The sequence below is a fragment of the Lolium perenne genome, chromosome 6 (assembly GCF_019359855.2).
Source record: "Lolium perenne isolate Kyuss_39 chromosome 6, Kyuss_2.0, whole genome shotgun sequence".
NCBI classification, from domain to species: domain Eukaryota; kingdom Viridiplantae; phylum Streptophyta; class Magnoliopsida; order Poales; family Poaceae; genus Lolium; species Lolium perenne.
The window spans coordinates 63,067,303-63,084,918 of NC_067249.2; the positions used below are offsets into that span (position 1 = coordinate 63,067,303).

A 17,616-nucleotide genomic window follows, 5' to 3' on the forward strand; every position below is an offset into this window, starting at 1 on the left:
GACAAGGCACGGGACCTACTAGCCGATAGTCACTTACACCAATTGTCATTTCCCTGTTCACCCATCAATTTTTATTTAAGAAGTTGGGATGAAGAGACTTTCGGAAATGCCCCTTGTCAGTTCGCTCAAATTGTCCGTAACCGGGGACACGGCTAAGTACTTAGATTTACACTCTGCAGAGGTTGTACAAATTTACCCACATGACCTAGTCTGCTCTTCTTCCATGATGCACATTTTGCTCAAATGGACAGATGTTGACTAGGACGAGATTTTTCCGAAGTGATCTCCCAGACCTTTCTCTACGGACCCGTACCAACCTACATTCCCCTACATCATCTGTCACGTAGGGTCCGGGTTCTCACAACATACTCCATCAATCCAGAGCCCATATTAGCATGTGGTTGTACGGTAAACTAATGAGAAAGGTTGTCTATTATCTATTTGTTCCTGGGTGGCCATCCACAAGTGTGATACACACGACCGCCATAGACATGACTCCGGTGTAACCACTCAACATAATCCAATCCAAGCCACATTCCACCCAGGTAGTTCATTGAATTTAGTTGTTTTTCCATAACCACTACTAAAACATTTTCATAGTATAGCTAAGCATCAACTAAATTCAATGGCGACAAAATATAGTCAGGTGGAGGTAGCTATCTACTAGGGTTACAAAAGAAAAGCATAACCCTAGACTTACAACAAAAATATCTACGGTGCATAAATAAAAACTGGGACATTTGTGAGGGTGTGTCACTTGCCTTTTTGGTAGTCGGAGAGGGTTCACTTATCTCAATCAAAACACGTCGCTCTTCATACGAACTATAAGATAAAAATATAGCAACATAAACACGCAATTCATAACAACATAATACAATCAAGACAAATAATTTGGAAAACGCTCTATGGTACTAAGGTGTGGCATGAGGTTTGGCTTGCAAGGTATGGTATTGAGGTGTTGGAATGATAAGGTCATCAAGTTCAATACTCATAAGGAAAATGTTCAATTAGATATATTGAAAAGAAATAGGTTAACACAGAACATAAATAGTCTTTGGGATGGTCCATGTGTGGATAGCATTCACATGGACTCAAATGCAATTTGACATAGTGTGACAACACTTATCAAAGTAGCACAAGATCACACATAGCATTGGGTATGAACTAATGATATGTTGAACTACTCAAGTAATTCATTTGAAAGTTGAATAGTTCGAACTAAGTGGAAGGGTTGAATGGCATGAGGTTGTATAAGCATGAATGATATCGGGATTTGGTTCGCGGAGCCTAATGGATAACAAAGGTTCATCACATGTGATATGGGGTATAGTATTTCCACCCTACTAAAGCAAGGAAAAAATCTAAACTAGGACATGTCACACTTTACTCAAATAACTCAATTGTTATTTGAATAATATGAACTAGACAATCAGGGGTAAGCTATGCATTATCTGTGAACATGATAAAGAATTATAACTGGTCCTGAAGGATGGGTATGATCATAAAGATCATTTTGGCTAAAGGAACTATGTCGAAACCAGTTATAGGACTACACTTTTCGCGAAAAGTAATTAGAAGAAGTTTTCCGGATGGAAGATCTTTCTACATGGAAGTTGTAGAGAATTCCATTACAAGCGTATCGCCAAAAGAATCTCTCGGAAAATTTTGGTACGATTTATTTTATAGACGATGTTACGGATCAAAGGGGTACCGTGAAAAGTGGGCGAAACTGCCACGCAAAATATCTAAAATGATCTACGTGATTTGCTGATTTCTAACGGTATAGGGTTTATCGAAATCCAACATATAGAACTCAAAATATGGATTTTACAAAACTAGACAAAACAGTTACAATTCTAGTGGTGTACGAAAAGTTGTCCGAACAAGTTGGTCGGATGGCAAAAACTTCCTACAGGAAAGTTGTAGAGGATTTAATTACAAACTTAATGAAAGAACCGAAGGTGTAGATCTAAGGAAATAAAATTGCGAAGTTACGTACGACAATCTAAGAAAAAAAGAGCGAAAATAGAATTATTACGATGCGTCGAGTAGCCTTGCGGATGTTGCGTCGCGTGTGTGCGTCGAAACAGCTGCCTTCGCCCAGCGGCAGAGCTGTGCGAGGAAGAAAGAGAGAGAGAGGCGTCGAGCGCCTTGTGGTGTGGTGGGAGGCTCTGTGAGGGTGGGTATTTGTAGGCTGAAGCTAGGGTGAGAAACGTCCAGGTGAGATGCACCAGGGTGGTGTGAGCGCAGGGAGCGGCTTTCTTCTCTCTCTCTCCATCTCTCCCGAACTCTCTGTTTCTGGTCTCTTCTTCAGCTCCTCCGGGCCGGACCGGAGCTTCTCCCGCCGGCGATGCCGTGAGGCGAGGGCAAAGGGATGGCGCCAGCTTTAGATTTAGGTTTAGTTTTTGTGTAGTGTTTACCTATATGGAGTATGAGGGTAGGCTGTGGTATCCCAGCGACCAGATCCACCATACCTTGAGCCAGGCCCGAGCCGGCAGGAGTGCGGGCTGTGCGGTGGCACAAGGCCCATTTTTTTCTGGGGGCCCAAAATTTTAGTATAGGTTTATATCTATATTCAGTGAAAAAAATAAAAAGTAAATGGGCTGTCTTTGTTGGGCTTATAGTCAATGAGAAAGGAAGGCACGAGAGCAAATCCATCCAGTCCAACTCCCACCGATCGATTGATTGGCGTCACGTCAGTTCGTCTCCCGTCCGGCTCCTGCGTATCGCGACTCCCACTCCCAGACGGCAGACGAACAGGCCCTGCAGACGAAGCGGCCGCCTCTCGCCTCGCGGCTCGCCCTTCCCTTTTCCCTCTGATTCTCTTCCAGCGACTGCTGTGGTTCTGCGGTTCTTTTCAGTCGATCAACCGAACAAGTGAGGCCCTCTACTGTCTACATCTTGCCCTCTCCAGTCTCCTCTCTCAATTTAAATCTCTCGTATATTTTTAGTGGTCTTTCCGTAGTAGTTGGCCCTGCCTAGGGCTACAGGAATTCTAAATTCGTTTTGTGCATCTATTTTGTAGGAATCAACATGATGGGAAAGCCTAAATCGGGTCATCAAAAACGTAAGGAAAAAGAGAAGAAAGCGGAATTTCTTAAAACTCAAGAAGGGGCAATGGATAAGTTTGTTAGAAAGAAAGCAAAAGTGTCCTCAGGTAATCAGTCAGGCGATGTTGATTCCTCGAGTACTGCACTTGCTATTGTTCCTTACATTGATCCTAGAGATGGTCAGACCGAGAAAGATAATAATGTTGAGGTAGAGGAAGATCATATTAACTTGAATACACCACCTGTTGAAGATGTTGATGATTCCTTTGAGTATGATATATTTGATCCAAGGCACTGGAATTCTCTTGTTCAGAAACAAATTGATATTTTAGCAGTAAAAGGTCCAAGAAGAGACAAATCAATTAAGAAAGGTCCCAAAGATAGATATTCTAGAAGGTTTTCTGCGCTATGCTATACTAGATTTCTATCAAATGGGGAGGAACATGATAGGGATTGGCTTGTCTACTCTAAGGACCTCAATAGTCTTTTGCTTTGCTTGTAAATTATTTACAAAAGGGCAGCGAAAAGGTCAGTTGGCTAATGAAGGTTGTAATGATTGGACACATATTATGAATAGATTAAAAGAGCATGAGACAAGTGCATATCATGTTTTGAATATGACCAATTGGTATGAGTTGCGTAGTAGATTGGAAAAGCATCAGACTATTGATAAAGCTGCTCAACGCCAACTTGAGAAAGAAAAGGAGCACTGGAGAAAGGTTTTATTCAGAATTGTTTGCATTGTGAAATTTCTTGCCAAGCATAATCTAGCCTTTCGTGGTACAAAGAGTAAACTATATGAAGATAGCAATGGTAATTTCTTGGGTTTGATTGAGATGTTGGCTGAATTTGATCCTACTATTCAAGAGCATGTTCGTCGTATCACTAATGATGAAACTCATGTCCATTATCTTGATTTTAAAATTCAGAATGAGTTGCTATACTTGCTCGCTTTTTCTATTAAGTCTGAAATTATTAAGAAAATAAAGCGTGCAAAGTATTTCTCTATCATACTTGATTGTACCCCTGATGCGAGTCACCAAGAGCAAATGTCTTTAATTATAAGATATGTGGATTTATCTTCAACTCATGTTTCCATAGAAGAATCCTTTCTAGGATTTCTAGATGTAAATGATACAAGTGGGCAAGGACTTTTTGATGTGTTAGAGAATCAACTGAAGCTTCTTGATCTTGACATAAATGATGTGAGAGGACAAGGTTATGACAATGGGTCAAATATGAAAGGAAAGCATCAAGGGGTACAAAGGAAACTTTTGGATGTGAATCCTAGAGCTTTCTATTCTGCTTGTGGTTGCCATAGCCTCAATTTAACACTTTGTGATATGGCTAAGACTCGTGGTAGAGCTAAAGACTTCTTTGGAATCATCCAACGCATCTATACGACCTTTGCAAATTCTACTAAGAAGTGGCATATTCTGAAGGAAAACATATCAGGATGGACACTCAAGTCAGTGTCTGCTACGCGTTGGGAGAGTCGTGTTGATAGTGTTAAATCTATCAGATTCCAATGCGCAGACATTCGAGAGGCTCTACTTCAGGTACAAAACTATTCTGATATAACATTTGTGTCATCTTTTGATATTTGGGTACTTCGGACTATAACATTTCAAACCCTTTCTTTTATTTCAGGTATCCGAAATTGATAAGGATCCATTGTTAGGCAGTCAGGCTTTAGGTTTGGCAAAAAAATGAACTTGGAGACTATGAATTTATAGTGGCAATAGTCGTTTGGTATGAGGTATTGTCAGTTGTTAATGTAGTAAGCAAATCCTTGCAAACAAAGGATATGCTTATTGATGTTGCTATTGAGAAAGTGCAAGGTCTTATATCCTTTTTCGAGGGGCACAGGGAAAATGGTTTCTTACAAGCACTGGAGATAGCGAAAGGAATTGCACATGAGTTGGATATTGATGCAAAATTTCCTGAAAAGCGAGAAATAAAAAGAAAGAAACAGTTTGATGAGAACCCAGATGACACAAATGTTGCCACACGGTCTGCAGAGGAATCATTCCGAATCAACTGTTTTATACCTCTTGTTGATCAAGCAATTTCGTCACTGAAAACCAGGTTTGAGCAATATGAAGGTTATCAGAAAATTTTTGGTTTCTTATTTACCTCTGAAAAATACGGTCATTGGATAATGATAGTTTGAAATCTTCTTGTGATAATCTTGAGGCCGCCCTTAAGGAAAAAGAAACTAACAGTCTAGCCAATGAAAACAGAAAATCTGACATTGATGCCAATGAACTCTATGTTGAGTTGAAGCTTCTTAGAGATTTCATTCCAAAAGAAAATATGGGGCATGTCGAAGTTCTGAGTTTTTTGAAGCGGCATGGTTGTTTTCCTAATGCAAGTATTGCATATAGAGTTTTGTTGACCATTCCTGTGACTGTTGCATCAGCAGAACGAAGCTTTTCTAAACTGAAGCTATTGAAATCCTATATGCGTACTACAATGACACAACAGAGACTCAATGATTTGGCCACAATATCACTTGAGAGTGAAGTGTTGGAGAAGATTGGTTATGAGGATATTATTGAAGATTTTATTTCAAAGAACCTGTTATCACCAGATTTTGGACAAATCCAGAGGTGGGCCGTAAGGGAGATGGGCTTGGAAGACTACACGTGGAAGATCTCTGAAACGGCCTTGCGCGGAGAATTTGGGCTAGATTGCCCGTGTATCTTTAATTATAGTAGATTATGTCTTAGATCAAAAGTTAAAGTTTGTATCGTGCACGATGGGATATTCCCACGTTAGAAAGTCCGCTGGACTATAAATATGTATCTAGGGTTTATGGAATAAACAACAACACAACGTTCACCCCCAAAACAAACCAATCTCGGCGCATCGCCAACTCCTTCGTCTCGAGGGTTTCAATCAGGTAAGCGACATGCTGCCTAGATCGCATCTTGCGATCTAGGCAGCACAAGCCCCACGTTGTTCATGCGTTGCCCGTACTGAAGCGTCTTTGATGGCGGGCAACGTAGTTATCATAGATGTGTTAGGGTTAGCATGGCTCTTCGTATAAACATGCTTACGTAGTGCAACCCTTGCATATCTAGCCGTCCTCACGCCTATCTCAGGCGTGGGGGCGGCACCCTGCTTGTTCATCGTTTAGTAGATCTGATCCGTTGCGATTGCTCCTTGTTCTGCAAGGATTAGTTTAATATCCGCAATAGTTAGGCCTTACAAAGGGGTGGAGGATCCAGCGGCACGTAGGGTGGCGTTCGCAAGTCCTAAACAGGATGTTCCGAGGATCAACTTCATGTTGGTTTTTAGGCCTTGTTTAGGATCGGCTTATGAGCACCGTGCGTGGCCGCGAGGCCCAACCTGGAGTAGGATGATCCGATTATGCGGTGAAAACCCTAAATCGCCGTAGATCTCATTAGCTTTATCTTGATCAAGCAGGATCACCAGGTATTCGTGCACCCCGCACGGATCATGGGTGGATCGGCTCTTTGAGCCGATTCACAGGATAACCTGAGAGCCGATCGAGGCTCGTATTTAATGTTTACATGTATGCCCTGCAGGAACTAAGCGAGGCATCCCCATCACCTTCTACGACCAGGTATAGGTCAGGTGGCACGCCTGCACTTCGCATCGCCGCGTGTGACCAGAAGAGCATTGCGGGCCGTCGCTCGGAGGGTCTCAGCCAGCCGCAGCTCTAGGCTCTTCCGGCTCTACGGTGTTGACAGGCCGCTGCCCGCCGGAGGGTTTCGGACGTCAACACACCCTGGCCCGCTCGGTGGGACGATCATCGACATCAACCACATCGCCATCTACATACGAGATGGCGGCGGACGGCACGCCGGTCACCTACGAGGAGTTGCTGACGAGCTCAAAAAGAGATATGACGAGATCAAGGTCACCCTCGAAGCCGACCTCATCGGCTCTTTCGGAGGACCCGTTCCCATGGCATCGAGATGGAAGGGTTTCTCACCACAAGGTGCACTCGATGGGATCGACCTCTCGCCCCGTCGGAGGAACGCACCAGGGCCTGCGGCAGGAGATCAACTATTTGGTGGCTCACTCGCTATTCCGCCACTCGAAAACTTGGTCAACACGTTGGAGCGTGTCGCTCGCGCGTGATCCAGGAAATCATGAGCCGCCAATACTCGCCGTCAGGACCAGCCCTCGGGACGCATCAAGGAGAGTTGACACTCCAGTCCCATCCACCGCTGCCATATGCGTGGGCAGCGCCAGCTGAAGTGCCGACTGCACCGGCATTCGTCGTCTACAAGATTGGTGGTGATCCTAGCGACTACCAGTTCTTGGCTGAGGCGCCCAAGGAGATCCCTCAAGGATACGCGTGCACGTATGTGCCAGACTGTGGCAACTGGGCTCTCTCAAACCAGGCCACGACGTCAGGGACTCCGGCGAAGACAGGAGGAACGTCAGCAACAGAGCTTGAGAAGCAGACGTGGCTAACAAAATACGCCACCCCGACGAACCTCCAGAGCGCAGCTCCTGCAGTTGGCTCAGAATCGAAAAGCAAGTGTGGCTGGCTCGGCACGCCACTCCGGCGAATCTTCGAGTTCCACTCCTACAGCCAGCACCGTGGATCAAATCAGCACGATCCCGAGAGACCAGTTCGGCATGGTGCCAAAAAGAAGGACGATCGGCTATTCCAAGCCGTATCCCGACAACTACGAATTGGTCCCACTACCACCTAAGTATCGGCTCCCTGACTTCTCCAAATTCAGCGGAACGGATGGTTCTAGCTCCATCGAGCACGTGAGCCGATACTTGGCACAACTTGGAACGGCGTCAGTGTCGGATCCACTACGCGTGAGGTACTTCTCACAGTCCCTCACAGGATCGGCTTTCGGGTGGTACACCTCGTTGCCACCAAACTCGATCCAGACTTGGAAGCAGTTGGAAGAACAGTTCCACGCGCAGTATCACTCAGACGCTGCCGAGTCCGGCCTTGCCGATCTAGCACAAGTACGTCGAAGCGCGGAGAAACCGTAGCGGAATACATCCAGCGCTTAGAAATCTGAGGAACCGATGTTATTCGGTTCGTATAACCGAAAAGGAAGCGATCGAGTTGGCGCAGCGGCCTGGCTTCACGAGGTCAAGGACATGGCCTCCCAAGCAGATTATCCTCGCCGGCGCACATGGTTCGAAACTATCAGCATATGAACAGCGCCACCCAGACTGTACCAAGACAAGTTCAAGCGTGCGATAGTCATGGTCGATACGGAGGAAGGTGAAGTGCCTGCGGGAGACCAAGAAGTAGCAGTGGCTGAGTGGACTCGGGGAGGAACCCCCGTGTCCTGCAAATGGGTCAAGCCACCAGGGCCGCCCAGGGGATTTGATTTTGACGTGACCAAGACTGAACAAATCTTTGACCTCCTGCTCAAGGAGAAACAGTTGACGATTCCTGAAGGTCTCAAGTTCCCTACGGCGCAAGAGCTGAACGGAAAGCCGTACTGCAAATTCCACAACTCGCTTTCCCATGCCACCAACGACTGCAGGGTGTGGCGTCAGCACATCCAAGCGGCGATAGAGAAGGGGCGCTTAATTTTCAACCAGTATGCCATGAAGGTAGACACCCAGCCCTTCCCCGCCGTTAACATGGTAGAAGTCATCTACCCCGAGGGCTGCCAGCAAGGTCCCACGTTCAACATCAACATGGTAGGACTTGGGAACCACTCTGGCGAAGATGGAGATGAGGGCAGCTGCTCTCATAGCAAGGACACAGAGGAGGCCGCTCCACGCGATCGGCTCCATCATGATGGCAAGTGCTACGTCACAGAGGGAGAAGTGAAGAACATAAGATATCAGCGACCTCTCTCTGATCACCTCCTCAACAAATATGTGAGTCAGTATGACCAACGCCGACGGTCCAACTATGATGATGAAGGAGATCGTCTGGCTAGAGAAGCCAGAAGACATCGTCGGCAGGATCGCGATGAGGAGGAGCACGAGCGCCGTGCCACGGACAGGCCAAGGGAGCAAGAAGACAACGCCAGACACTGGGATTGCCCTTTCTTCGTTCTTCGTTGGGATTCAGGAATGAGCCGATTACCCACAATCGGCAATTGCCCAGAATGCAATAAGAAGAAGAAGGAGGCAGCCAACGTGTCTGTGTTTGAGCGCTTAGGGCCTCTCCCACCACCAAGCAAACGCGCTGAGTCACCTCGTTGGGCAGATCTTGAGGATTCAGAAGACGGGGGACTAGAAGAAGAAGAAGACAGGTACCACCGTCCAAGGTGGTGCCCTGACGGACTCAGCCGTTCACAGAAACGCAGGGTTCAGCGGTTGCGCGGCCTGGAGGAAGCCGAAAGGTTATACCTGCATACGCTGAGGAAGGCACGGCCTGATCTGGCTGCGAAAGTTCAGCGAACCCTGAATGAAGAGGGTCGTCCACGGAGAATGGAGTGGCGTCCCAAGCAAAAGAAAGCCGATGGTGAAACATCGGCTGGCACAAACATGGTGCTTGTCTTGCCGACAGAGCTTAATGCTCCACGATTATACGATGCACTCAAGGTGGATGACAGCAGGCGCATCAAGTCAGAGGTTGGGTTGGTTTTATCCAGCCTAACTGAGTAGCAAGATTAAACCAATAAGCAAACCGTGCGAGGCTGATCCTTGTGATCGGTCCCAAAAACTTATGGAGGGACATTACAAAACCTTCATCGAACAAGCAATGTGGAAGCCGATTCCAGCAATCGGCCAAAATTGTCTTCTGCACATGTTCTGTTGGTGGTCAGCAACGATCTACTGGGCAGTGGCCACGTCGGCAGATGAAAGTCAGCATAAGTCTTTGCGAAGCCGACGTGCAAGTACAGTGCCCTGACTAACCAAGAAAGCCGATATCTGCAGTCATTCAGCAGATTCGGCTCGGGGGGCATATAGTCAGATGAACATATGCAGCTAAACATGTGCAGACATGCGTGCAGTGGAACATTGGGGGGCCGGTTAAGGAAAAATCGGCCAAATAAAAAAAAAAATTTCAGAAGCAAAGCCGATGCGCAGCCATCGACTTTAGTACAGTTGCACAGGACCAAGACCTACTGGCTATGTGCTCAAGGGTTTACATCAACGTCGATTGTTCAGTAGGTAGAAAGCTGATCAACGACTTATGCATCCTCGCCGGTATTCTTGCCTTGATGAAAGCTCGGGGGGCAGCTCGCCCTGGAAGTTCTTCAGAGAGCCGATTTTGATGGAATCGGCTGATTCTGCGTTACGGTTCGGAGGCTGATGGTGACACATGTGGTTGGCTCACGATTGTCCTCGCCTTGATGAAGACTCGGGGGGCAACGGACTACATGAAGATTTGGTTCTTTAGAAACCAATTGGAGTTGCATCGGTCGATCCTGCGTCGTGATCCTCTCTAGAAGCAATTTTGGTCGCGATAGAAGGTTGCTGAAGCTATGGAGAGGAAACAGGAAAAGAGGCCGTCGGCTTTTACAGATTTTGGACTGTCCTGCCGCCGCAGAGGGATTGGATTCTCAAAATAGCCGATGAATAGTCATTGGCTAAGGGATTGCGGAAAATTATGGTCAGATGCCAGATCGCAGCCTGAAATTGAGAAGTTCTTGGCCTGCGAGCTAAGCGACATGAGAATCCAGCTTCATGGGCGTTTAGAAGAAGGAAATCGATACATTGCTATCGGTCTGGATATGATAGGCGGAAGGAATGAAATTGGGGCAATCGAAGGATGAATCAAAAGAGTAATTTCATTCGTTCAGAGGAGCGGCTTTACAAGAAAGAGCCGATGGCTCTCAAAAGAGGGATCTAGTGCCTAGCGCACTGCTACTACTAGTCCTATTATACTAGTCGTCGCTGTCCTCGTCGTCACCGCCATCGATGTCGTCGGCGCTGCTCCCGGGGAGCTCCTCGTCGCTGCTACCCCAGCCCGTGGCCGGAGCCTCTGCCTCCTCGTCATCATCATCGTCCTCGCTGTCCGCCCAGGAGCGGAAGCGCTTGGTTGGCGGGTACCCGGCGGAAGAGGAAGATTCATCTTCTTCCTCCTCTTCTTCTTCTTCGTCGTCATCTTCATCCTCGCTGTCCGCCCACATGCGGGAGCGCTTCTTCGGCGGGAGTTTGGCGGAGGGGAGGGTCTTGGCCTTTGCTACTTCTCCTGCTTTCTTCTCATTATCGGAGGAGAGGGGGTTCACCTCGGAATGAGGCTTGTCCTCGTTTTTCTTTGGTGAGAATGGGGGGAAGAGGATTGAGAAAGAGGAGGAAGAGGAAGACATGGCTGAGGGAGAAGAGGATTTTTTTGGTGCCGATGGCTGGAACAGAGGAAGGAGAAGCTGAGAAGACGGGGCATAATGATAACGGATACTGCAACAGCTCTGCTCTGCCATGACATGACCCGACGAAGGAAAGCATAATGATTTTGGAAAAATTATTTCCAAAACCAGGGGGGCATGTGTTATCACCAGATTTTGGACAAATCCAGAGGTGGGCCGTAAGGGAGATGGGCTTGGAAGACTACACGTGGAAGATCTCTGAAACGGCCTTGCGCGGAGAATTTGGGCTAGATTGCCCGTGTATCTTTAATTATAGTAGATTATGTCTTAGATCAAAAGTTAAAGTTTGTATCGTGCACGATGGGATATTCCCACGTTAGAAAGTCCGCTGGACTATAAATATGTATCTAGGGTTTATGGAATAAACAACAACACAACGTTCACCCCCAAAACAAACCAATCTCGGCGCATCGCCAACTCCTTCGTCTCGAGGGTTTCAATCAGGTAAGCGACATGCTGCCTAGATCGCATCTTGCGATCTAGGCAGCACAAGCCCCACGTTGTTCATGCGTTGCCCGTACTGAAGCGTCTTTGATGGCGGGCAACGTAGTTATCATAGATGTGTTAGGGTTAGCATGGCTCTTCGTATAAACATGCTTACGTAGTGCAACCCTTGCATATCTAGCCGTCCTCACGCCTATCTCAGGCGTGGGGGCGGCACCCTGCTTGTTCATCGTTTAGTAGATCTGATCCGTTGCGATTGCTCCTTGTTCTGCAAGGATTAGTTTAATATCCGCAATAGTTAGGCCTTACAAAGGGGTGGAGGATCCAGCGGCACGTAGGGTGGCGTTCGCAAGTCCTAAACAGGATGTTCCGAGGATCAACTTCATGTTGGTTTTTAGGCCTTGTTTAGGATCGGCTTATGAGCACCGTGCGTGGCCGCGAGGCCCAACCTGGAGTAGGATGATCCGATTATGCGGTGAAAACCCTAAATCGCCGTAGATCTCATTAGCTTTATCTTGATCAAGCAGGATCACCAGGTATTCGTGCACCCCGCACGGATCATGGGTGGATCGGCTCTTTGAGCCGATTCACAGGATAACCTGAGAGCCGATCGAGGCTCGTATTTAATGTTTACATGTATGCCCTGCAGGAACTAAGCGAGGCATCCCCATCACCTTCCTGACCAGGTATAGGTCAGGTGGCACGCCCTTGCACTTCGCATCGCCGCGTGTGACCAGAAGAGCATTGCGGGCCGTCGCTCGGAGGGGTCTCAGCCAGCCGCAGCTCTAGGCTCTTCCCGGCTCTACGGTGTTGACAGGCCGCTGCCCGCCGGTGGGTTTCGGACGTCAACAGAACCCTCAGAGAATGATGTTGTTCAAATAAATATTATGCACCCGGGAGTTTAATAGGTATGCTTCTTGATATATGTAATTTCTATGCAATATACTGTGGCAATATGCGTTATAATTCTCGAATAGTCAAAATTTTCTAGTATTATAAGGCCTGGTTTAGAGTTTTCGCACAAGGCCCTAAATTTTGCCGGCTCGGCCCTGCTTGAGCTTCCCTTTCCTCGCTGTATACTGCTGGTGGCAGGCGGTGGCACTTGTGAGGACGAGGTGCAGGGTCATCCCTCCAAATAAGGTCTGCACTGGGAGATTGGAGTGGGGGATTTCTGGTTAGCCCCAGCTCGATGCGGGAGTTCTTCTCGTTGCGGTGGTGCTCCCATGGAGGGAGCCAAATGCAGCGACGTTGGAGACTCCGTGCGTCTCCCTAAATAAGGTCTGCTTTTGGGCTTTCTGCTGCTGCAATTTTTCTTCATATCTGTCTCCTCCGGCTCGTGGCGGGAGCTTGGAGTTTGATGACGGATTGGTTATCTTGGTGCGGCGGCCGAAGATCTGCCCATTCTGTTGGGTTTCGGAGATTGGTCTTGCCACTGTTTTCTCTGTATCTCACCATGGTGGTGTTGAGAAGCGACCCTGGTGCATCTCATCATGGGGCTGGGCGAGGATCGCGCGGGCGTGATACGCGCGAGCGAGAAATTCACGCGCGGAGGCTGCACCTGGGGGCGGTGATGTGCGGGCGCGCTGCGCGCGCGAACGATCGCGCGGCTGGGCCATGGCGTGGCATGGCCGGGTGGGCTGGGCGGTGGCGGCCGGGGATGGGGTGGGTCGGGGCGGGGTGGCCTGCGCGAGCTGGGCCGGTCGGCCTGGCTAAGAAATTGAAAATACATTTTTGGAGGATCAAAAATAATCAGAAAAAGGTAAATAAGGTATCGTTGGATTCGTTATGAAAAATAATTTATCGTGAGACAAATTTTGAGGAAAAAATACAAACTTTATAAAATCAAAATTTGACATACATGTCTATGCGGTTATAGTGCCTTTTTAGGTTTTAATGTTTTCTCAAAATAATGAGTTTATAATTTTCAAAACCTTCAAACAAAATAGGGTATTGTTTGCAAATCTTTTGGAAACCAAGGTTTATGAAAACTCTATTTTTAGAAATACCTTTTTAATAAATACAAAAGTTTTAATTCCTTGTGAAATCTCAATTATGACAAATAAACAAATACTCGCTTTATTTTATTTTCACATTCAAAATTTTTGGGATGTGACAACTCAAGACTTAGATACCATTTTGTAGAGTACATTACAAAGAACAATAGGACGGAAGTCTTTTAAATCAATTGGATTGTCTGACTTTAGGGATTAACACGATAGAGGTATCATTTATTCCTTCTAGCATAACTCCGCTGGCAAATAAATGCTTAACTGCTTTAATCACATTACCTCTCAATAGCTCCCAATTTCTCTGAAAGAATCATGTTGGAAAACCATCCGGGACTGGGTATTTGCGGCGCCCAATTTGAAAAAGAGCACATGATATCTTCTTATCCGAAAAATCCCTCCATAGACTCTCATTCATTTCCATTGTAACTAGTTTCTGAGTAACCGAGACATTAGGTGCAAAATTCAAATTAGATTCATGGGTATATGAAGATCTCAAATACGAGACAGCCATACGTTGCATGTATGTTAACACTGTCCACATCTTCAACATCTCGCAACTTAGCTATTTTCTCTGATTCGGTTTTCCCTTCTTGCTCAAAAGGAATTCTTTAGTATTGTTATCCCCATCCGACATAACTGCATCCATTGTTTTAACAGGGCTTGTAGCAGTGTCGTCCAAGTCCCATTCCGACGCACTTGCCCCAAAATCCTCCCCCCTCTCCAGGTGTAGGTGACAATCATAGCCACCTCTGCCTTTTCTCATAGGATCATACACACCACCTTTGCCTCTCCCAGTATTTCTTCCTATAAATGTTGCAAGACTACCCAGCCATCCCGGGGGTCTGAGAGGGGCAAATGAATCTGGCTCGTCCAATCCGCGTGCTACAGTAATTTCTCAGTCCCACTTTTCACAGCAGCCGTCGGATCTGTAGTTTTTTTTTTGCACCGGTGGTCTCTTTGAATGAGTCAGTGACGGCTAGGACCAGGCCCGTGGGGGACCGACAGACAGAGGCAGCAACGGTTTCTCCTTTGGGTCACACTCTTTTCCTAGACGTGTGGGGGCACGGTGAAACCCTAGATCGGTCAACCACTCCCTCGGCCCAATCGGCTGCATGCTCTCCTCCCCAATCTCGGCTCCTTCCTCCTCCCCCAATCTCCTTGTCCCACCTCGCATCGCAGGCGCCGCCGGTGCCGCCACCTTGCAATGAGAGAGCGGCCGCGGGGCGCTGCTGCGTGGAGCGCCGGGAGGCGGTGAGCTGCGCGGGGAGGCCACCGGCGTGCGGGAGGCGGCCGGGCGTGCTTGAGGCGCGCTGGAGGCGGTCGACCGCGTGGGGAGGCCGCCGGGAGCATCGGTGGGGCCCCGCTCCGGCCCGTCCGCATTCTCCTCTCTGTGGCGAGCTGCCCTCCCAGGCGAGCTGCTCCTCCCTAAGTACGAGCGCTGAGATGACCTCCCCTTCAACCACGAGCCTGGCCTGTGCGGAGCGTCCTGGAGTGCGACGAGTGCGGAGCCTGGCCATGGCGTTGTGCGCAGCCCCGAGTGCGACGGGTGCTCCTTCCCGACCATGAGTAGCTAACCGCCTTCTCCGCCCTCCTCCCATCCACGAGTGGCCGTCGATCTGGAGCTACACACTGGTGAGCACTAGAAATATGTACTCTCCCATCCACGTGTGGCCGTCGATCTGGAGCTACACACTGGTGAGCACTAGAAATCTGGACTCCATTTTGTGATCCCGTCCATCCCATCCATCCCTTTCTCTGAATAACTGTTTTTGCAGTTGAGGGCATTAGAGGTTGTTAGTGTGATGTATGGATCTGGAGGTTGTTGATGTACTGCAAGAATATAGATGCACTACTAAAAGATTTAGCAAAAGGATCAGTTCTAACACTTATTGATCTATTGGTGCAGGTTTGTCGTTTCTCTGTTGGTTTGCTTCAGTTGTGTTTTGGTTCTGCGTGCTGGCATTTCATAGGTGTGCAGCCAATGCTACAATCATGGTAAGAGCTTAATTAAGAGGTTCCACTAGCCTAATTATATTCTCAAGGCATCCTAAATTTTGGGCAGCTAGCACTAGCTCATGCAATTGCTGAATTGTTTGCTCCCTATTTTGGCCAGAGGTAGGTTATGCCAAATTTGTTTGTCTCAATTTATTTTTCATTTTTATCTTGTATTTGGTCAATAGCATGTTGTAGCACCTAACCTTTTTGAGTAAAAATCTGGAATCTGAGTGATATGCACAAACTAACTTTTATTCACTTCCATCTGCTTGTCAGACTGGAATTATTTTGCTTAGGAATTAGCACAAGGGGACAACACGGGACAAGGGGCCTGGTGTCAGCATTCGTGTCCTGTTCTACCCCAACCCGGAGCATGGCGACGGCAGTCTCTTCTGTGGCGCTTTCTATCCCCCATCAGCCTTGCGGCCAGGAGCAGTAGCTTGAGGTATGCCAGTTTACTCGACCTGTCAGCCGTGGAGATGACGAGGTCATGGCATATTTGTGACCTAAATAAAAATGTTGTTTGATCCTTGGTTAATTTCAAGGTTTTCAAAGCATTTATAAAAGCACCCATCTTAATTATTTTGGCACTGCTTTGCTTGATAGTGCTTAATAGTATGTATAATACGTAATGAGAAACATATTAGCCTGGTACAGTGTTTGGCCTGATTTGAATCAGGTATGATCGATAGTCATCATGGCTCTAACCTAAGAAAAATACCAATGGGCTTGATTTTGTGACTCGTAAAGTTAAATGATGCTTATACATGTTATACGGGTATGGTGTTTTGCTTCATTAAGAGCTTCTCTGGTCAATAATACCACCATGTTATTGTTGACCATATGCTTACATGAGGGCTGCCATGAAGCATCTCCATGTTGTACTCGTTCTGGTTGTAATTCTCAACTTTACTGCCTATAATATAATTTCTGTTGTGTTTTCATGGGTAGAGCAGGGCCAGAGTGTGTCACCGCCTTGACCAGATTTCGTCAACCTCCCTGTCAGGTTCCTACTGGAGATGCTTCACCGACTTAGAATCTTGCTATTGTTTCTTGTATGGGTTCTTATGGTCGGTTTGCAGGTTCGACATGCCAGTGCCGAGCAACACACCCGAGTTGAAGAAAGACCTTGAGATTTTGCAGGTATGGTGGCATCTGGGTGAATAGTTTGCAGTGGTAGTACTTTTGTGTGAGGCTGCATTATGTAACCGTGGAAAACAGAAATATTTAATTAAGCATGTAGGAACAAGGTCCTAAATCCTGATGAGAAAGCATCAGCATTTTTATAGGCGTGTACTAGAATGTAGAGCATATATACTCATGGATTTGTCTTCTGCTTGTGTGTTATTCTCATAATACTAGCATTTTCCACCTAGACTAAATACAATTGTTTTCTTTACTTTGATCTCGGTAGCAGAGAAAATAGCAATTGAGGAAACATGAATGGTTTGGTGAACACTTAGTACCATCCATATTTTATTGTCAACATGTACCGTCTTTGGAGGCTTATATGATAGTACTACAATCTGGTCTAACTGTGTTAATTCTAAGAAGAACTGAATATTATCATATTGCTTATCAAATTGTATCCGTACATGCTCCATTTTTTTCCTTAGATGCAAAAATGCCTTTATGTCCATGCAGTTTATATCATAGCTTACAAGCTTGTGAGCTGAATCTATTCAACTCTAATGAGCACAAAGTGGCATGTGGTACTAATTTTATCTCTTCTAGATTTAGCTGGATTGTGCCTCAATGATTATGGAATGTGACAGTCTTTCAATTCTTCCTGCAACGTATTTGTTGTTGCATACTTTACATGGTCTTCAG

At 46.8% G+C, this 17,616-nt stretch overlaps 1 pseudogene; it reads left to right on the forward strand.

Moving 5' to 3' along the window:
* Positions 1-3,094: 3,094 nt before the first annotated feature.
* LOC139832412 (uncharacterized) lies at positions 3,095-14,525 on the forward strand (annotated as a pseudogene).
* The last annotated feature ends 3,091 nt before the right edge of the window (positions 14,526-17,616 follow it).